This window comes from Microtus pennsylvanicus, chromosome 6 (genome assembly GCF_037038515.1).
Source record: "Microtus pennsylvanicus isolate mMicPen1 chromosome 6, mMicPen1.hap1, whole genome shotgun sequence".
NCBI lineage: Eukaryota > Metazoa > Chordata > Mammalia > Rodentia > Cricetidae > Microtus > Microtus pennsylvanicus.
Window position 1 is genome coordinate 74242060 of NC_134584.1, and position 13102 is coordinate 74255161.

General features: G+C 41.2%; 1 pseudogene; it reads left to right on the top strand.

The window, feature by feature from the left end:
* The first annotated feature begins 12000 nt into the window (after positions 1-12000).
* On the top strand, positions 12001-12872 carry LOC142852883 (small ribosomal subunit protein uS2m pseudogene; annotated as a pseudogene).
* Positions 12873-13102: the final 230 nt, after the last annotated feature.

The window sequence follows — 13102 nt, forward strand, 5'->3', positions numbered from 1 at the left end:
CCAAAAGGCAGAGGGGGAATATCCAAATTAACAAAGTCAGAGATGAAAAGGGGGTCATAAACTGTGCAGTGGTGGTGCACACATTTAATCTCAGCACTCGGGAGGCAAAGGCAGACAGATCTCTGAGAGGTTACGGCCAGCCTGGTCTACAAGAGCTAGTTCCAGGACAGGTATCAAAGCTACAGAGTAACCTTGTCTTGAAAAAAAACCAAAAATAAATAAATATTAAAAAAAAGAAAAACAGGACATAACAACAGATGCAGAGGAAATACAGAGAATCATCAGGTCATATTTCTAAAGCCTGTACTCCACAAAATTGGAAAACTTAAAGGAAACGGACAACTTTCTGAATAAATATCACTTACCAAAATCATGTCAAGATGAGATAAGCAAATTAAATAGACTTATAACTAGTGAGGAAATAGAAACAGTCATCGAAAGTCTCCCAACCAAAAACATCCCAGGACCAGAAGGTTTCAGCTCAGAATTCTACAAGATTTTCAAAGAAGAACTAATATGAATACTCCTCAAATTGTTCCACACAATAGAAACAGAAGGAACATTGCCAAACTCTTTTTATGAGGCTACAATTACTCTGATTCCTAAACCAGAGAAAGATATCACTAAGAAAGGGGAGATGGGGAGAGAGAAGTGAAAAGTGGAGGATGGGAAGAGCTTGGGGAAATGGGACGGCTGGGATGGAGGAAGAGTGGATATGGGAGCAGGGAAGTATATATCTTAATTAAGGGAGCCATTTTAGGGTTGGCAAGATACTTGACTCTAGAGGGGTTTCCGGGTGTCCAAGGAGATGTCCCCAGCCTGTTCCTTGGGCAGCTGACGAGAGGGCGCCTAAACTGGCCCTATCTTATAGCCACGCATCAGCATACCACCATAGAACTTTCAACTAGCTATGGATGGAGATAGAGAGACAGAGACCCACTTTGGAGAACTGAACTGAGTTCCCAAGGTCCCAATGAGGTACAGAAGGAGAGAGAACATGAGCAAGGAAGTCAGGACAGCGAGTGATGAGCCTACCCACTGAGATGGCAGGGCTGATTTAATGGGAGCTCACCAAGACCAGCTGGACTGGGACTGATGGAGCATGTGATCATAACGGACTCTCTGAACATGGCTGACAATGAGGGCTGACTGAGAAGCCAAGGACAATGACACTGGGTTTTGATGCTACTGCTTGTACTGGCTTTGTGGGAGCCTAGTCTGTTTTGATGCTCACCTTCCTAGACCTGGATGTAGGGGAGAGGACCTTACTTCCCACAGGGCAGGGAACCCTGACTACTCTTTGGACTAGAGAGGGAGGGGAAGGCGAAAGGAGGAGGGAGAGGGAAATGGGAGGAGGTGGAAAATTTTAATTAAATAAAAAGAAAGAAAAGAAAAAAAGAGAAAGAGGATTACAAACCAATCTCATTCATGAACATTGATACAAAAATACTGGAAAATCAAATTCAAGAACACATCAGAACCATCATCTACCATGATCACGTTGACTGCATCCCAGACAGGCAGAGATGGTTCAACATATGAAAATCTAATTATGAAAACACAATCCACCATATAAACCAACTAAAAAATAAAAACCACATAATCATCTCATTAGGTGCTAAAAAAGCTTTTGACAAAATACAACATACCTTCATGATAAAGGTCTTGGAGAGAGCAGGGATGCAAGGAACATACTTAAACAAAATAAAGGCAATATACACAAGCCAAAAGCCAACATCAAACTAAATGGAGAGAAGCTCCCACTGAAATCAGGAACAAGACAAAGTTGTCTATCCCTCTCTAAATATCTATATAATATGGTTCTTGAGATTCTAGCTAGAGCAATAAGAAAACAGAAGGAGATCAACAGGATACAATTTGGAAAAGATGAAGTAAAACTCTGACTGTTTTCTGATGATATGATAGTTTACATAGGTGATTCCAAAAATTCTACCAAGAAACGTCTACAAATTATAATCTCTTTCAGGAATGTAGCAGGACACAGGATTAACTAAAAAAAATCAGTAGCACTCCTGTACACAGATGATAAATGAACTGAGAAAGAAATTAGAGAAACATACCACAAATGGTATAAACCCAACAAGTGGAAGAGTTGTATGAGAAGAAATTTAAATCTTTGAAGAAAGTGTAGTAATAAGGAAGCGGCGGCAGGGTTGCGTCCCCAAACACCCCAGCCGCCTGCCTGGCTCGGCTAGCTTATGCCCCAAATAATTACACGGACACTGTATTCTTTTAAACACTGCTCTGGCCCGTTTCTAATCATTTGTGTAGCGCTAACTGGGAAGATTCTAGCATAAGTCCATCCTGGGTCGGAGCTTCATAGCGTGCATCTTCCCTGGAGCGGGCAGCATGGTGTCTCTCCTGCGTCTGCTCCAGAGAGGAGAGCTGTGGAGTCTGCGCTCACTTCCTCTTCCTCCCAGCGTTTTGTTCTGTTTACTCCTCCCACCTATCTCCTAACCAATGAGCCAAGCAGTTTCTTTTATTTCTTAGCCAATGAAAACAGATTGATATATGACACTCCCACATCACTTCCCCTTTTTCTGTTTAAACAAAAAAGGAAGGCTTTAACTTTAACATAGCAAAATTACATATAACAAAACAGTTATCAAGTAAAAGTTACATCAGAAACATTTATACATATAACAAAATTGACCGTAAATCTCTATCAATAAAGCAAAATCTATACTAATGCAAATTATTCATGTCTATATCATATCCCCCTTTAAATGTAAAAGAACATTTATAAACTATATTTGGGAACATGGGCGCAGTTTTTTCTCTCCAAACTGCTTCCTGCTGAATGGGGGCGTCGTTAATTAGGTCTTTCATGGTATAACCTGTGTGCCAGGGTCATCTCAGTTGGCAGTTGAGCAAAGCAATTTTCTGAAGATGTTCACAGCAACCCTTCAGGAGGACGTGGTCCATCATACCAAATCGGAATAGAAGAAATCCATAGGGTCTCATCCTCTGTGAAAACAAAAGAAGACTCTCTCCAAAGCATCATATCCTTAGACCCAAATTCTGAAATCGTAATACCCTTATATCCATTCTGGTTCCACTTGGCAGCCCATATAATGAAATGTCTCTCTGTACTTAGCTCCTTCACAGTCAAAAATTTTAAAGAAAACACAATGTACATAATCCAGACTCTCTGTGAATTTTTCATTTTTACGCGGCTTATTTTTCTTTATTTCTTTTAATCTCTTAACTATCTGTACTCTGTCTCTTTAAAGACTTTACCTCTTTTTTTTTAACCATTAACTTTATTCTCTATATTCCTTTTCTTCTCTCTCTCTCTCTCTCAAGCCTACGTACATTCATCCAACAGTGTGACTCATTTAGTGGTCTGAATCTGTCCTATTGTGAATCTACAATTTTTTACTATCCAGGAGCACTTTTGATTTGCGCCTTTAAATCACTAGGCACTTAAGAATCTAAGCTGTGACATTCCTACGTTAACTTTTTGCTTTTTGAGCATATATCTGTAGACCAGGCTGTCTTTGAACTCACAGAGATCTGTTTGTCTCTGCCTTCTAGGCACTGGGATTAAAGGCGTGTGCTACCACACCTTGAAGTCACAGAGGTTTACTTTAAGAATTTTAACTTTTAGTCTGCATATATTTTTAACACGCTGTAAATCATTCAGAAATTTTCTCTGTCTTTGAATCTCTCTTTATTGTATATCTCTCTGTTTTTTGACCACATGAGTCTTTAATTTACTAAGCAATCTCAGTAGGACTAAAGGCGTGGCTTTGCCGGCTGGATCCTTAGCTTTACAGACTCATGGCTGAGGTACTGGCTGTAGCCATGTTTATAGCCACAACTGGCATTTCAAGGTCCCTACCAGCCAGCGAGCTACAACAGACAACACACAAGTCCTCTCTCTGTAGTCGGCCCTCCTGCCTCAAACAGTCAGAGTTTGCCCTGGCAGGATGGCCCAGAAAGCCGGCATTTTTAAACGCGCAGCTTTTTTCCTGCTACGGCTGAAAACCGAAAAGCATGTGTTCAGCTTTTCGTCAACACCATTTAAGTGTTTCGTGGCAGGACCTCTTAATGAGCTGCAGGCTTTGCAGCTGAAGCTGAGTCAGGAAGCCTCTCTTAGATGAGGCGCTTGCTTGCCTCTAGCAAGCAAAGTAGACCAGAGAAATTGTCACAATCAAGAAAACATGCTTTACTCTTTCCCAAGCTTTCTCAGGCTTTCAGTGGGTTCAGTTAGCCCCACGTTGGGCGCCATTTGTAGTAATAAGGAAGCGGCGGCAGGGTTGCGTCCCCAAACACCCCAGCCGCCTGCCTGGCTCGGCTAGCTTATGCCCCAAATAATTACACGGACACTGTATTCTTTTAAACACTGCTCTGGCCCGTTTCTAATCATTTGTGTAGCGCCCCTAGGTGTGCTTACCGGGAAGATTCTAGCATAAGTCCATCCTGGGTCGGAGCTTCATAGCGTGCATCTTCCCTGGAGCGGGCAGCATGGTGTCTCTCCTGCGTCTGCTCCAGAGAGGAGAGCTGTGGAGTCTGCGCTCACTTCCTCTTCCTCCCAGCGTTTTGTTCTGTTTACTCCTCCCACCTATCTCCTAACCAATGAGCCAAGCAGTTTCTTTTATTTCTTAGCCAATGAAAACAGATTGATATATGACACTCCCACATCAAGAAAGAAATTGATGAAGACACCAGAAAGTGGAAAGATCTCACATGCTCTTGGGTAGGTAGAATTAAGATAGTGAAAATGGTAATCTTGCCAAAAGCAATCTGCAAATTGAATGGAATACCCATCAAAATCCCAGTATGATTCTCCACAGACCTCGAAAAAACAGTACTCAACTTCATATGAAAAAGCAAAAAACCCAGGAAAGCCAAAACAATCCTGTACTAAATAATAATAGAGGAACTTTTGGAGGCCTCACAAGCCCTGACTTCAAACCCTACTACAGAGCTACAGTACTGAAAACAGCCTGGTATTGGCATAAGAACAGACAGGAGGACCAATGGAACCAAATTGAAGACATGGATATTAATCCACACATCTTCGAATACCTGATTTTTGACAAAGGAGCAAAAAATATCAAATAGAAACAAGAAAGAATATTTAACAAATGGTGCAGGCATAACTGGATATCAACATGTAGAAGAATGAAAATAGATACGTATTTAGCACCATGCACAAAACTCAAGTCCAAATTAATCAAAGACCTCGACATAAAACCAGTCACACGGAACCTCATAGAAGAGAAAGTGGGAAGTACACTAGAAAAAAATTGGTACAGGAGACCACTTCCTAAATATAATCCCAGTAGCACAGACACCGAGAGAAACAATAAATGGGACCTCCTGAAACCGAGAAACTTCTGTAAAGCAAACAACACAATCAAAAAGACAAAATAACAGCCTACAGGATGGGCAAAGATCTTCACCAACCCCACATCAGACAGAGGTCTGATCTCCAAAATATACAAAGAACTCAAGAAATTGGCCATCAGAAGAACAAATAATCCAACTAAAAAAATGGAGTACAGACCTAAACAGAGAACTCTCAACAGAGGAATCCAAAATGGCTGAAAGACACTTAAGGAAATTCTCAACATCCTTAGTCATCAGAGGAATGCAAATCAAAACAACTCTGAAATTCCATCTTACACCTGTAAGAATGGCCAAGATCAAAAACACTGATGAGAACTTATGCTAGAGAGGTTATGGGGTAAAGGAAACACTTCTGCATTGCTGGTGGGAGTAAAAGCTGGTACAGCCTTTTTGGATGTCAGTTTGGTGATTTATCAGAAAATTAGGAAACAACCTTTCTCAAGACCCAGTAATACCACTTTTGGGTATATATCCAAAGAATGCTCAATTGTGCCATAAAAACATGTGCTCAACTATGTTCATAACACCATTGTTTGTCATAACCAGAACTCGGAAACAACCTAAATTCCCCTTGACCAAAGAATGGATAAGGAAAATACAGTACAATTACACAATGGAGTACTACACAGCAGAAAAAAAATAATGACATATTGAACTTTGCAGGTCAATGGATGGAGCTAGAAAAAATCATTTTGAGTGAAGTAACCCAGACCCAGAAAGACAATTATCACATGTACTCATTTTATAAGTTGTTTTTAAACATAAAGCAAAGAAAACCAGCCTACAAATCAGAATCCCAGAGAATCCAGACAACAATGAGGTCCCTAAGAGAGACATACATAGATATAATCTACATGGGAAGTAGAAAAAGACAAGATCTCCTGAGTAAATTTGGAGCATGAGGACCTTGGGAAAGGGTTGAAGGGGAGGGGAGAGGCAGGGAAGGCAGTAGAGAAAAATGTAGAGCTCAATAAAAAGCAACAAAATTTGAAAAAAAAAACCATTCTGTTCCCATTTGATATAAGGATTTGTAATGGTTTCCATGACCCTCACCTAGCTACAAAAATAACCACTGACCCAGTTGCTTAGAACTTAAAGAAAATTAGACAAATGCAATTAATGAATCAATTGTGTTCGAGTGTCTTCTGTTTGTTCAGCCTTACGCTGGAATCTAGGAAATGATGGAATATCAAAGTTCTTTGGAAAGCAGGAAGAGAGTATGAAACAGTATTATTAGAGAAAAACTACTACACAAGAGGGAGCAACTACAAAGAACATAAAATCTTAATATGGGGAAGAGACTTGAGAAAATTAGTAAGTCTTCACTGCCATAAACATTGAATACAATGTATGTAATAGGTAAGAGGGCCACAGCCAATAATCTTTTTCTATAAAGCTAGAAGATTCCAGGTTTTGTAGGTTATAAGCTCTTTGTTGTAGCTACCCAGTACAATGATGTAGTATGAAAATAGCCATAGACAATACATAAGGGATGAAAGAAACCAAATTTCAATAAAACTTCATTTGCAAAATCAAGCTACAAAATGCATTTGATCTATAGTCTGAACTGGCTTTGTGGCTGCAGATGACCTTGAACTCCAGATCCTTCTCCCTTCTGTAAAAGCCAGCCATTGTAACCTAAATATGAAAAGATTACCCAAAGGAAATTCATTACTTCAAACCATTATCACCTGCCAGAGTAGGATTCAGCCATCAACAAATTTAATAAGAGGCCTGAGTTTCAATAGTTCACCCTGAAGCAATACCTAGCTGCAGGAAGAACCACAAACTGAGATTAACTGAGAACCACCCAAAAACAGACCATCCAAAGAAAATACCTAACATTCTAACCTCTGTAGATAGGACCACCTGCCAGCACACACTCACCAGGATACCCCTAGACAAAAGTCAGCTAATCAGGGGTCTTTAACCTGTAAACTCCTCACCCTCACCTTTACTACTATAAAATTGTATTCTAACTGAGCTCGGGGCTCTCTGTTTATCCCAATACATTAGACATTATAGAGAGACCGAGTTTGCAAACTTGCATAAAACAAAGGCTCTTTGCTTTTGCATACAGGACACAGTCTCCTTGTTGACTTTTGGGGGACTGTGCGGATTTGGGCATAACATTTGGGGACTTGTTTGAGATCCCCCACGCCCAATGGGACTACTACTGTTGAGCCTTCAACCATCCTGTAAGTTTTCTGTGTTTTGTTTCATGTCTCCTGTCTATGTCTCATGTCTTTCTGTGAGCAGGCCCAGGAATCATTAAGTGTCTGAAGATTGTCTGTGAACATACAAAAAGATCACAGGCAAGATATGTGAAGGAGACGTTCCCACTGCCCTTCTGCAGAGGGTGATTCTCTCTGTTGAGATCTGCTGGTAAAGGTCTCAAAGACATGCTTGGGCCTGGATAAAAATGCCCCAATGTTAGCTTGAAGTAATTGCAGAAAGAAACATGTCATTGCATGCCCCCTGCCCAAAATAGGTTGCTGAGATAAGGTGGAACTCCCTGGCATGGGACACAAGATAACTAACTACCTATAGTGCCTGTTAATATATAGGTCCAGAGTTGTCAATTAATATATTTATTAATTTGAGTAGTTCAAGGCCTCCTTAAAACCAGGGGCTAGCAGGACCCAAGATTGGGTCCTGTCATTGGTGCTTGTGAAGGGGGAAATGTGGGAGCCAACCATGATAAGCTAAGTATGGGCAGGTCACCCAAAGAAAGTTCTTTACTTCCAACTATTATCATCTGCCAGAGCAGGATTCAGCCATTGAAAAATTTAATAAGAGGTTTGAGTCTCTGTAGTTTACGCTGAAGATACCTGGTTGTAGGAAGAAACACAAGCTGAGATTACTTAAGAACCACCCAAAAACAGACCATCCAAAGGAAATGCCTAACATTCCAACCACTGTAGATAGGACCATCTGCCAACACACACTCACCAGGACACCCCTAGACAAATATCAGCCAATCAGGGGTCCTGAACCTCATAAACCCCTCACCCCCATCTTTATTGCTATAAAACTGTATTCAAACTGAGCTTGGGGCTCTCTGTTTATTCCAATACATTGGACATGTGGACTAGTTTGCAAACTTGCATAAAATAAAGGCTCTTTGCTTTTACATATGGGACCCAGTCTCCTTGTTGGCTTTTGCAGGGACTTCCAGACTTGGGCATAACACCTTCATCTTCCAAGTTGTCGAATGACAGGCTTGTACCACCACATCTGGCACATTCATTGAATTTTGAAGTCACCAATGTAAGCTTCCCAGTACTCTATCCTTTAGAAGATAGGTTTGCCCTGATTTCAAGCTATATATAGCCAAATCTCAATTCCCTAACTTTTGCCAAAATAAACCATCACTCTTGGCTTGTATACCCATGTTCCCCATTTACTGTATAGTTTTAGAGAACATAGAATTGGCTTGTAGTACTATTCTATCACATAATTCAGGGCTCAAAAACTCACCCAGACTAAGGTAATACTTTGGAGAATTGTCACATTTTTGTATCTTAACCTCCTGAGATCATAGAAAGTCGCACTGTGCAGACCATGCACTAAATCAACAAAACAAGAACCTCGAGATGAGTACTAGACATTTAGATTCTTTTTGCTATACCTCACATGATTCCAAAGTCCAGAAAAGTTTGAGAGTTAATTATTGTTTTTGTTTTTTGAGACAGGGTTTCTCTGTGTAACAGTACTGACTGTACTAAAACTCACTCTGTAAACCAGCATGGCCTCATACTCGCATAGATCCACCTGCTTCTGCCTCTCATGTTCTGGGATTAAAGGTGTGTACCACCACTGCCTCCTGGCTGAGAGTTACTATGTTGAACTCTATACTTACAGAACCTCTTAGTGAACACACAGTTACAGACTCTGCTGAAACAATGAAGCAGAAGAGCTGAAACACGGAAGAACCAGAAAGCTTTTCTCAACACTGTCATACTCTTATACTTCTTGACTTTTCTTAATTTTCTTCTTGTCTCCTGGTCTTTGACAAAGGCTTTTGAATTCCCCAACCTACCTTCCTCGGCAGAGCAAGGCACTTTATCTCATATACCTTTAAGATCGATCCATGAGCATCTTTCTCAGATATTTGCATGATGGCACATCAAATCTGTGGTCATGTTACTAGGCTCATCCCTAGTTCCCATGGGGTTAACAGTTTTTAAGAGTTCCCTGAGACCACCCAGTGAGACATCCTTCTGATCTGTTTAACTCCTGAGAAGTTCCATACAAGTTACCTCCTCAATAAACACTGGTCATCTATTGAAACAAGAAGTCTGTAAGTGAAAGCGATAACTTTCCTTTGTGGGAGATCATTAATTGTGCCTAGAAAGTACTCTCTTGTGCTCCAGAAAGGGATGGAAATGAATAAAGAAATGAACAAGAGTTGTTTTCCTTGGCAATGTCTTGCCCACCTGCAGGGTTTCCATTCTTTTCTCTTCAAATGTCGTCATCTGCATTGTAAAACAGGAAGCAATCTGCAGCTTGAAGAATGAATGAATCAGAATAGACAGAGAGGATGCTACCCTTTCATTAAGGACTTCTCTTTCTTTTTCTTTCTCCCAGCCATCTAAGAGGCAATAAATAGCTCCTTTCCCTCCAGGTCTAAACCATAAGACCTTTTTTTCCCCCAGCTATTTCAAATTATTGTCATTCTTCTCTCCTCTGCCTTCTCCATTACACTGTAATATTGCTATGAGTAGATGTCATGGCACATTAGCCTACAACATCATTAGTTTCTCCTCAGCTTAGCATAGGGCCAGGAACAGTGGTCAAAGGAAGTTTGTTTGGTTTCAGAAGTAATATTTTGAAAAACACATACTAAGAGCTTCTAGTTTTGAGTGCCAGCAATTTGCTAAGTATTGAAATTTACATTTTGAAGAATTTTGTTCTTTGTTCTCATTTTTGCTGTCAGAACAAGCTGTTGTTATCCAATTATCCTGTCAAGAAAAAAATATTATTATTGTTATTGTTATTATTATTATTTTGTAGTATTGGAGGTTATACTAGGTTCTTATTAAAGCCAAGTTTGTTCTCTGCCACATTCCCAGTCCCCAGTTACTCACGCATGTGGTAATCACAGCACGTCCATGATCATGGCTTAAGAGGTTTTATTTTTTTTTAATCCTGTTATAACCAGCAGCTGCTCACGAAAGACATGACAGTCACATTCAAGGACTTTGACTTTACACTAGTGGCCCAATTATACAAGACTCTTGAGTTTGGAGGTAGCCAGTTGGAGGTCATGTTTTTACCAGTGTCACTGATGACCTCTATTTCTGCAGTGTCACATTTCTGAGGTTCCTTCTATCTTCTAGAGGCTTCCCAAACTTTTACCAGCTTTCCAACTTGCTCTTGCAGTGTCTCATTGAATCTGATACACCTGAGCTAGTGTTCTCCATTCAATTTAGGAGCATTCAACTCTTCATTGCTGCTGTATGTACATTTTGTGTTTGTGTATGTGGTGTGTGTGTGTGTGTGTGTGTGTGTGTGTGCAGTATGAATTTAGTATTTGTGGCAAGTATGTGTTTTGTGTTCATGTATGCATGCTGTGTGTATATATGTGGTGTGTGTGTATGGTGTGTGTGTGTATGTGATGTGTGTATGTGTGTGTATGGACATGTGTGTGTATGTGATAAAAAAACAAATTTAGCTACTTTTAAAGTTAATTTTAAAAAGTGTACTTCTTACTTTCATCATAAAGAATGCTTTTCATTTCCAGTGAGAAGTATCATTGCTTTAGTCACATAGCTGGAAAGATGGTCAGAAACCCTGTAAGGCAGAGTTGGTCATGCTGTTTTCAGAGGACCTCTAAGATAGAATGAAGAAGACTATTTGGTAAAATTGGTTCAGTACATAAAGCTATGCTTATTCATGTGACAAACAGAGAAATTAAACTTTATTAAAATGAAAAGAAATAGTCAAATTTGGAGTTTCTTAATAAAAATGTCTGGTATTTAAAATGTGAATTGGTAAAGAAAAACTGACCTTGCTCCATGTTAGCCACGAGCTAGGTGCTTTTACTGCATATCTTATTAATCCTGCCAAGGAAAAGATAAATATTCATATAATAGTTTTTAGAATTTTGTCTCACAAATATTTATTGAGCACTTCATATGTGTCTGAATTAAGTTTCAAAGAAGGTAAGTACTTACCCAGAATTGAAATTTATTCTTGGTCTCCTACTTTTTCTGATAACTGTATTATTTTTCACTGCAATACTTTTACATTAGAAAAGAAAAATGAGACCTCAGAGGCTTCCTGAGACACAGACATTGGCAGTACAGGTCAGACCAAGAAAAACTCCCAAACACTCAGACAGACACTGCAAGGATTGGACTAAGATACAAAGACACTGCTGGCTTCTTTTGAAGGAAGAGATGGGTAGGTGCCAATGCAAGAATTTATCCAACAACCTAAAAAGCAACATGGTAACACTAGAACCTAGTAGTCACACAGCAGGAAGACCTGATCATCCTAACCCAGAAGAAGGAGAAAAGGACTTTAAACGTAACTTTATGAAAATGATGGAGACCTTTAAAGAGGAAATGAAAAACTCCCTTAAAAAATTGAGGAAAAGCTGTCCACGCGCCAACCATGGAGCCTTCTCCGGCCGTGCTGACCCGGCTGCTATGTGCAGGTGTGTGGCGCTGGCCAAGTTTTTTGCAGAAGGCAGCCCTGGGCGCGGTGGGGCTGAATGGTAGGACGGTGACCGGAGCCCAAGTCCCCTGGTCAGAGAGCCCCAGGACGACGACGATCTCCAGAGCATGATCCTAGCTGTGCCCCTGCAACATTTGGACTTCTTCAATGTCAAGGAGCTGTTTTCTGTGAAGAGCCTTTTCGAGGCCCGAGTACACCTGGGCCATAAAGCCGGTTGCCGGCATAGGTTTATGGAGCCATACATATTTGGGAACTGCCTGGGCCAAGACATCACCGACCTGGAACAGACAGCCTTGAACCTACAGCTGGCCTTGAATTTCACCGCTCGCCTGGCCTACCGCAAGGGCATCATCCTGTTCGTGAGCAGGAATCGGCAGTTCTCTCACTTGATCTAGAAGACAGCCCAGGACTGCGGAGAGTACGCCCACACGCGCTACTTCAAGGGTGGTCTGCTGACGAACACACACCTCCTCTTTGGGCCCACAGTCCGCCTGCCCGACCTCATCATCTTCCTGCACACGCTCAACAATGTCTTTGAGTCCCATGTGGCTGTGAGGGATGCTGCCAAGATGAACATCCCCACAGTGAGCATTGTGGACACCAACTACAACCCGTGCCTCATCGCTTACCCTATCTCTGGCAACAATGACTCGCCCCAAGCTATCCAGCTCTTCTGCAAGCTTTTCCGGACAACCATCAACAGGGCCAAGGAAAAGAGGAGGCAGATGGAGGCGCTGCATCGGCTGCAGAGTTCCAGGGTGTCTGAGGGCAGTGGGACATCGGCACCTGATAAGAGCCATTACCCATGACGGGAACCTCTGCTCTCACACTAGACAGCCAAGCCTGTTCTGAGCAGGAAGCTCCTGTCCAACCCTGCCTGTATCCCCATCCTCAGCATCAGAGTCCTATATTCCCAAGGTCTGGCCACCCCAGAGTCCGATCATCCTGAGTTAAACCTGGTCTGCCTTTTTTCTGGGAGCAAACTCAAGTAAAGTACATATCCATGTGGCCTCTGGCATCCACTAAGACTTGGACATAG